This window comes from Neopsephotus bourkii, unplaced genomic scaffold (assembly GCF_033783945.1).
Source record: "Neopsephotus bourkii isolate Nb327-2 ecotype Australia unplaced genomic scaffold, CSIRO-AGI_Nbou_v1 NB_379, whole genome shotgun sequence".
Lineage (NCBI taxonomy): Eukaryota > Metazoa > Chordata > Aves > Psittaciformes > Psittacidae > Neopsephotus > Neopsephotus bourkii.
Genome location: NW_026900884.1, coordinates 1,661,986 through 1,671,871, shown reverse-complemented (window position 1 = coordinate 1,671,871; position 9,886 = coordinate 1,661,986).

Below are 9,886 nucleotides of genomic sequence, written 5' to 3'. Positions count from 1 at the left end.
TTTATGAAAAATAAATTAGCAATTTCCACAATCCTTACAGTCTCCGTAAGAATCCCTAGAGGAAAAAGCAGAGCCTTAACAAACAGACTTCTACAGAATTCTAAGAGGCAAGGGAATAAACTTTGATTGTAATCAGTTATAAAAATTTTGAAACATCTCATAGATGCAAGCTTTCATCAAAACTGTGCGCTTCAGGAGATCCCCAGGCCATTAAGTCCAATTATCATAAGCAAGTATGTTGTACAAACCCTTTCATCAAATTGCTCTAAAACCTTGCTCTGACAAGGTTTAAAGCCAACAAGTCACGTGTGTGAACTTGGAACATATTCACGGACATTTGTTCTTGCACCAATGCTGCCTTTTAATCTAAATCAGTCTTTCCTTGTCTGGGTTTCTCTTCCTGCTTCACTTAAATAAAGCAACTATGGAAGAGCTGCATAGCTGTTCCTCCATCACATGTCTAGGAGCATGTGCTTCACAAGCAATGCTAAAGGTGGGAAGGGGAAGTTGCAGCCACCTTCAACCTCCTCAGTAAATCCCTCTTGACCACAACTGCTCCCTGGTCTTAGTTTCTGCTCAGAAGAGATGTCTGTTCTCACTACCAGCAATTCCATGCATTCTGGTGCACCAGTTCTCTTCTGTGCTAACCTTTCTTGAACATAGGCAACTAGAATCGTACACATTATTCCAGACAGGTTCGCAAATGGTGTGTCTCTCTCATAATGGGAGAGAAAAGGGGAAATGGGCAGCAGGAGAAGTGGGGTGCTGTTTTTCTGTTTGGCCCATAAGTTTGTAAGAGGTAATTCAAAGAAGGCTCCACACACCTTAGAAATTAATCCATCAAGTCTTTCCAGGCTACAAAACAATCCAAAACTGAAGTGATGTGGATCACTGAACATGATTCCATTGGACATTTACAGAAGTGTAGCCACTGAACTGTTTCAGTGCAAAAGAGCAGAAAGGTGTACCCATACAGCATTAGCATTAGTTATTTGACCTCTAAACTCTTTTCAAAGTCACTGGGTAGAACACAGTTATATTTTGCAGATATATACACCTCCTTTTTTAAGCACGAGTTTTTAATGGCTGCAAATGCACATTTTCATAACTAAATTATGAAAATATCTGCACCATTATGTATGAGTGCCATTGCCCAGCAGATTATTCTCACTAATGGTTTTAGCTTACTTTCAGATAACTGAGGGAAAAAAAAAAATACTGAAATTTCAAATTACTTTAAAATATTGAGGCTTATTATTAATTTCACTAAGAGTGTTTCTGTGTGATAACAATCTATCCATTTAGTGACAGTTATTTTAAGGACTAATTTTTATCTAAATCTTAGTAAATTTAATATATGATTTATGGTTACTGATATTGTACATGACAATTTTTACCAAACTATGATCTCTTAATAAACACATTAGTAGCCTTAAAAACATTTAATGAACTTTATCAACCAGGTTTGTAATTTAGGGTTTTTTTCAAGTAAGCTTTGCATCAGTGGAACTAATCACACTCCTGTCATTCAGTTATTGATAAAATCTCTTCTGTTTTCAATGCTTCAGGATTGATGTCAGCCTCCCTACAAAAAAAAGCACTTCTGTGAACCTTGAAGAGTTATAAAAGAACCATGCATAGCCAAGATACCAATAATGAAAGTAGCTTAGATAATTATATCTTTAGATTCAGATCAATCTGGTACCCAAATACTGAATATCTGACGAGTATCAAATATCACTTCACAAACTAACTGTAAAGAAGACACTGATGGCGACTTGCTTTCCACTTCAGGTTTATGGTTTTGTTTGTTTGTTTGGGTTTTTTATAAAACGCAGTTTCTGAACTTTGTTTCTTCTCCTCTGTTCACAGGGCAGAACAAACTAACAATTACAAGAAAGTACAGGAATGTTTTGCCATCATATTTCGTTTTGCCCACAAATTTGTCTAATCACAGAATCAGAATCACATAAGCCACACACTTTAGGATGTTTCTGGAATGGATCCAAACACTCCTTTTGCTATTAATTCATAATTTGGACAAATTAATCCCTTCTATAATAGAAGTTATAGCTAAAGCTAACTTACACAGGGATTTACTTTCTTCTTATTAAACTACAACATGATACTGTACACTGACTTTAAAGAGTACCTAAACCAGCATTTTGCTAAATTATTTGTTAATCCATATGATTTATAACTATTCTCCAGCCTGTAGTATGTGATAACAATAAAGTACACACCAACTCAAGAATAAGTGCCACTCTGAAGGATCTTGGACTACCCAAGAGCACTTACATTAGATAATTAGTTTGTATACTACCACAATTTAATTCCAGAGAAAGTAAAGATACAGAAAAACGGACAAGAAAGTAAACTGTAATAGTCCTGTTGACCAATACAGAAAAAAATAAGGCATAAATCCTAAACTGGGGAGTTCATTACCAGTTATTCTGTACTCGAGCATGTGGTTTAGAATCCACAGGAGCTAGAGAGGAAGTGAGAGGAAGAGGCTTAGTCAGGAAACAAAACCAAATAGCTGCAGGATGGATGAAGAGTCTCTGATGAGTGGGAAAGAAAGTCAGCTAGAAATTGCTGAAGACTGAATTTACAAGTAGAAGCCTAGAAGTAAAGAAGTCACAAAATTTTTTAAAAGCTTTTCTGAACTACTGTTTATTACTGGTCTCAACTTTCAGGGTGGACACTTGGCAAGTATCTGTATATAACTTGAACTGGTTAAAAGCACGCAGTTGCTATAGGGGGCACTGTAATCCTTGACTTGCTCTAAAAGTAGAGGAATTGTGAAAACAGAGGTTGTGTGTGAACATGCTCTTGGAGAAACCGAAATGAGGTCACAATGAAGCTACATGAAGCTACAGCAGGTCCAGGACATCTAGTTGTCTTAGTAAGTTCCACAAACTTACTTCAACTACTGACATAATTCAACTGAGTAACCATTCATAGACATTCTTTTTCATTGTGTATTTAACAGTCCACCTATATACATATACAAGTTTCCTTATTGATCTCAGTAAAATAAATATTTACAGATCATAAGGGAAACTTGTTCTTCCAGATGTTACAGTCAGAGTGGTGTCATTAAGTATACAGTGATGTACAGAAATGCTACTCTAAATCCACATCATGTATGTGAGATCAGATTTTCCAGTTAACAGCAGTGCCATTTGTTGTCTTATGACACAGCATTAACAGGTAGAGTAGCTGCAAATCATTAAAACCATAATGGGTAAGACTACAGGTCTGTCTAGGCAGTATTCAATCTCCATACATCTCCAGAGCAAGTATATACTTGAAGTATTCTTTCAGCATTAGGTAGTCCGTGTTTTGCATACCTGTTATAAGTTACTATCTTTATCTGCAATAGTTCATAACAAATATCTATTAATTTATCCAGTCCCCTTTTGAACCTGTACAAATTTTTTAACCCTAACAGTGTTCTGGAATATGGTCTTCTATTCTGGGAAGGACTTTCTCCTTTTGTTTGGTACTAACTTGGCCTTGACAGTTCATCTGATGATGCCTGTCTAGCCTTTCTGTTTGAAGAGAAAGGGAACAGCTGAGCACTGTTCATCTTCTGCATTCAATGAATGACTTTCTAGACATTCATCAAGTTCTTTCCTCTTTAAGCCATCTCCATACCAGGTCAGCATTACATTCAACTGTAATTCTTTATATAAGAGCATAGCTTTAATTTTATTTTGCTATCCTCCTCTTTCATTTTTGAAGAGTTTTCTGTCTTTGAGATAGTTTTAACTTATTGCTCAATGCTCATAGTCTACTCAGCAGTAAGGACTCATACACCATCTAGAGCTAGGAAGACTGCTGATGAGTGAATATGAGGAACTAAATTCAGAAACCTCTACCTTAAACCATGGGAATAGCCACCAAGTTCAATGGGACTATTCAATGTAAGCATGTAAAAATAAAATTTAACAGACTTTTAGCTGACTGGTAAAGTTTCGCTGCACAATAGCAGGAAATATGTAAATAAGCATTTTTATTGTACTACCTTCCTGTAGGTTCTGATTTACAAGTTCTATTTGTTGCCTACCAATATACTCAATGTCTTCAGTAACCTATGAAAGACAAACCAGGAAAAGCTGTCAATATTTTAAATAAAATGTAAAGCCCATTTAATTTTTTCCTACATGTTTAATGTTTGACCAACTGCTGACACATTTTTATAAATGAATGTGAACATAATAACATAAAACTTAATATTTGTAATTATATATATATAAACTAAAATGCCCGATGTTCCTGATATTTGAAATTTAACATTGTTACCTTCCAAATGGATTATTTTCTGACGCAAAAATTAAGAGTGTGAACAGGTCATGGGCTAGCTCCTAGCCTACGATTCTTGACAACCAAAGAAGTTTGTAGTGAAAAGTCCCTATCGTGCAATTTGCTCCCTCTGGTGGTTACAGCTTAAATTTGTGTTTCAGAGGAGTGGAGGGGTGGGGAAAGGCGTTTCCAAATTGAGACTAGCGCTTTTCTTGGTTCATAATACTGGAAGAGAGATTGATAATCATCAAAATGGTGTAACGAACCTATCAAATTCAAACCAGTATTTAACATCACATTTATCAGCAGTATTAGGTAGCATCACACTGTACCATTAAAAGTGGAAACACAGTTATTGCTCAGAGGGCTGTTTTAACTGTTGCCTGGATGTCAGTTACCTTTTCAAGATACTTGGTTTACAGCACAGCTGTACTTGATTTTTCTTCAATCTAACACATGAAACTGCATTCAAACATCCCCCCAAAATGCACAAATATTTCTTTGAAAAAATTCAAGCCAAATCACTGGATGCAAGTTTTCCCTTTTCAAAAGGGAATCTGCTCTCGTCAGCTAGACTAATACAAATCCACACTACTTACCTCCAAAACTGAAACAAGAGCTATTACAGACTTCTACCTGCAATGCTATTAACAGAATTTTGTACTTTTTCAATTTTCATTTACATCTCAAAGACTCTTCTTTGAGTAAAAAAGAATAGTCTCCACAACTTCAAAGAATTATTTGAACGTAAATGCCCATCTGATGTTTAGTAATCACACAGGAGATCAAAAAAGTGAAGTTATACTAAAAAAAAAAAAAATAAAAGGGAAAAAAAAGGAACAAGTATGAATTATCAGTTTATACTGAAAGCCAAGAGGAATAATCCAATATGAAAAGCATCAGAAGCCATATATGGAAAGCATATTTGTAAGTTTCACAAATTAGGCATCTCAAAACTGCTGTACAAAAGCAGTTACTGTAGGACAGGAGTGAAGAAACAGAGCAAAGAACAAACTCAAAGTATTTGCTTAAAATACTTAATGTACTTTTTTCATGATCCACGTTAAATAATACAGTATCAAGTAGATGTCAAAAATATTAATAAATAAAGAGAACCAACATTACAACAGCTGTTTCACTGTAAATCATGATCTAAATTTTCAGAACATGCTTCTAGTACTGACAACCATTCTGGCTGTCATCCACTTATGACAACTCAGAGTACTGTGCAGGAGCACATGGGAATAATTAAGCAAACAAATCAGCACCACCCAATGAAGTTTCAAGGACAACAAAACCAAAAATAAATTGGCTTAAGTGAGGAGGATGATGAGCTGGTTTTTTAAAACAGCATTACTTGCTGATTTAAGGAGATGGTCTATTTTGAAACATCTAGTTGGAAAAGAATTTGGCATTAGCTGTGAAGGACACATTCTATTTAACCCATGCTGCTATTGGACAGTACACTCAAGTGACAGCAAAGAAAAGCTCAAGCTTTGTGAATGCACTATAATTTCAAAGTACATTCAATGCTACTACCAGAAAACTGTCTAAATAGGGTTAAGTGCTAATTAGAACTTGACTTGAACCTAGAGAATCCCTTTTGACTTAACAAAGACTTACTGCATAGACAAGCACCTTTTACTTCTTTTTTGAATCAAATAAAGTATAAAATCTCAAAACTATCTGTATCTACAGGTAATGGAACAAAACTGATGAAAGAACAGCTCTAACTGTTAAAACAAGCCAAAAGGAATGCATATTCTTCAAGCCATGTACACTCACACAAGATACTTTTTAATAACAACGCTGCACTATGCAGGGAGTGTACATCATACCTACAAAAAGCATAAGCTTGTTCCTGTGATAACTTTTAATATTAATGTAAATCAATTCAGTTGAGCAACCTGAGATATAAAAGGACTGATACTGAAAAAATGATGTTTTCCTCATCCCCCACTGCAGGCATTTATGAAAAAAACTTAAAAATAATTAAACACAACAGAATTTAGCAACCATTTCTCCAAAATCAGACAGTAATCAGCTCTTCAAAGTTTAGACTAAAACTATTCTTGTCTAAAATAATGCAATTTTACAGATTTACAAACACAGAATATATTATTCTAACCAAACTATGACTCGAATTCAAAAGAAACAGAAAATTTCGTATTAACGTTTAAATGAAGCTTGTTCAAACAAGACTCCAATGACATTAATTTTGAAGAAAAAGTAACTTTCAAATGGTCCAAAGCACATTTTTTACAAAATATATTTAACTTCAGTTCCTTAGAGGATGCTCATGTTAACATTAATAAATGCACTCTGTTGAGAGTTGAGCAATATTACTGTTTTAATAAATAATATTTAAAGCCAACTTTATAAGACTACTACCAGGTATTTTTTTTTTTACCCTCCAGATGTTTTACAACTGCATAACTATTAGAGTGCATCACTGGTTATTTGTACTGTTTATGTAACTCCTGCCATTCATACTGACACAAAATAAGGCATTCCAAAACTACATACAAGAATCACAGCATCATGAGAATGAAGTATTTTTGCCTTTCAATACAGCAACATTCAGTTATACTATATTAAAAGGTAACACTAACAAAGCACTTTTTTATAACTGTCCTTCTGCCCCTCCCCTCCCCCCCCATATCCTTTCTGGCTAATTAGTGTTATAGAGATGTGTTATATGTTTGCTGTCTATATAATACATCATCAGTAGAAGAAAATGAAGTTGATACCAATTTGCTATAACACACAAGGTAACAGCTCTGAAGTCCCTGACATCAATCAGTGCATTGACATTCCACTTAAAACTGTGGAGCTGAGGAGTTCTGATTACTGTCTGCTTTTCTTTGTTTGCAGTGGCGGAATAATTGCTAATTACCTGTTTGCCTGCTATGTGTTCTTGATGTGACAACCTCTGGAAGTATCCTACACAAAATATTTGAAAGAGACAGAAACAAGAAGAGTCTTCTTTGCTAAAAATAGCATACCAGACCAAATATATCAACCTTCTTACTCCAGGGCTGTAAAAATTAGTTTACTTAAATCTTACTGTAGGTTCTCAAACTTTCTCCTCTGATGTTTGCTTTGTAACTTATTAGGCAATGAAGTGATCTGCATTTGCTACATTGCACCTTGCTTAGAAGGATCTAATTGGCAAGCCTTAAGAGGACACTAAACATTGTATGTTACCATTTCAAGTATTAGGTTTCACAATGAATACTTTATCATTAAGTGCAAGAATTCAGCTACTCTTCAAACATGAAGTGTTGCATGAATTTCAAGAGTTTATGGCCATCTCATAACAAGAGCACCTTACAATTCCACAGTATGATTTTGAACAATTTTAAGTTACACTGGTCTTTGGCTTTCCCCTCAGATTAAAACATGTTAGGACCACAGGATATATGTTTTCCTTATTGATAACATAGAATGTTTTTCCTTTTGTCCACTTCTTGAAGTGAAAGACAGCACTGCACCATCCTCGCCTAAACTCTTGAAAATACAGCTGTGAAGCACTGATAGCTATGTCAATGGCTAAAATATGAGTAGCTTTCACAACACTCACTCACAAACCTGCGTTTTACTACTCTCAGACTGTAAATAAGTTCTACATTCAAAAATAAAAATAAGAACACCTCTTGCACTCCTATTCATTAGCTTTCACAACAAACTTTTGCAGTTGTGTTGTGGAAAGCATGGAAATCATCATAGTTATCTCTAAGAAACAAATGCTTTAGAGAACTCAATAGCTATCCAAATAATTACTAGATGCAATACCAATTTAATTTTCTAAATTATTCTTAGCAGATACAAATGCAATAACTGTTTTGGGGGTTTTCTGCCATGCAGTTACACACAAACTTTTTCACAGAAGCAGTTAAGTTCATTTCCTTAAATCACACTTTTCTCCAAAAGCAGAAAAGGGACCCTATGGCCCACTCCACTACACTGAACACTTCAGAGTGCTTGTGAGCCAACTGCTACATCACAAAACAGTACTGCAAAAAGCCAAGTGATAAAATACCAAATAATAGCTCTCAAAATAATTCTCTCAAAACAAACTGCACAGGAATGTTCACACAGCACTTCAACAAAGAGAATGGACATGACTGCTCTCACAGAATACTTACTGTATGCACATTTGTTTGGTTATGCTAATAATCCTCACTGAAAGCATGATCAAGTACTGAAGAATTGTTTTCCTGTGCGCATCAAATTGATTTAGTTAAGACTAGCAACTTTACACAGAACTATAACACAATCTTTCATCTTTAAATTGCGTTTTGGGAGAGGCTGTTACTTTTTGTTTTAAAGGACATCAGACTATTTCATTCTTATGCGTATAAAAAAAGATTTCTACCTTCTTTTTAACCAGAGCTCTCAGCTCTAAAGCACTAACTAGAGACCTAGTTAATCATTCCACTGATTTAGTGGAATCAGTCATGAAACGTTTCTTAACACAATGAGGAAAAAAAACAGAAAGTGAGGATTCCTGGAAAAACAGAACATGTATGGAACTCATATTTCCTATGTATTTTTCTAGTTCGTACTTTAGAGTAGTGTCAACAAAAAGATGGACAAAATCTGGCATTAAAAAAATTATTTTAATAATTTTGTCTGATGACTTTTCAGTTTATTTCTCGTAAGGATCCATTTGTTTGAAGTGTCTGCATTAAAAAAACAAGTTGCAACATGTATACCAGAAAAAAAAAAGAGTACATTCAATTCAGCAGAGCAAACAAAGCTATACAAACATTGCTTTAAAGTGTGTAATAAAGGAGCAAAAGAAGCAAGAAGACACTAATGTATACTCAGGAATTATAGTTGAGTTTTCCCCTCCAGTGTATTAACTCAAAAACAAACAAACAAACCCAAATCCCAAACAAATAAGAACCAAACAAAAACCTCACAAAACCCAAAAACTGTATTATTCCAGATTTAGAAATGTGAAAAGTTTACTATCGTGACAAACAGAAGTCCTGTTTCTCTACTACCAGCACAATAATTTCAGACTAAACTGCAGCTCTGTCATATATGATCAGGCTTATAAATTATGTGGCAACGAACGTCTACACTAAAATTTAACACTGGCAGCTTCTCTCTCATATAAATAAGCAAATATGAGATCCAAAAAGGCTGTTATTTCACAGCATTTGTACCTTAATACACCGTAAACTATCAACTACTTACATTCTTTCAAAAGACAAACACTTGAAGGAGTTTCAGAAACGACTTAAAGGCCAGCCTGAAAATGAAAACTAGTAACAGAGACTGCACATTAATGTCAGTGATCCAGCACTTGTTCACCGATCACCTCTCCTTCATCCCCCACCTGCCTTCCATTCTAAAAAGAAGTGAACTTGTCCTTTCATTTGTACACGTTCTGAACACATCTGCAAGACAGATGCAGCAGGCATGGCACCGGGGAGCAACCTACAGGCAGATCGAATCAAGAAAACCCCGAACACAGTAAAAAAGAGTCGGAAGTAACCCCGAGCACAGAAGTCGAAACCTTTTCCGATAGAAAAGGTGTGAACTAGGCCGTCTTTGTAAGACGAGA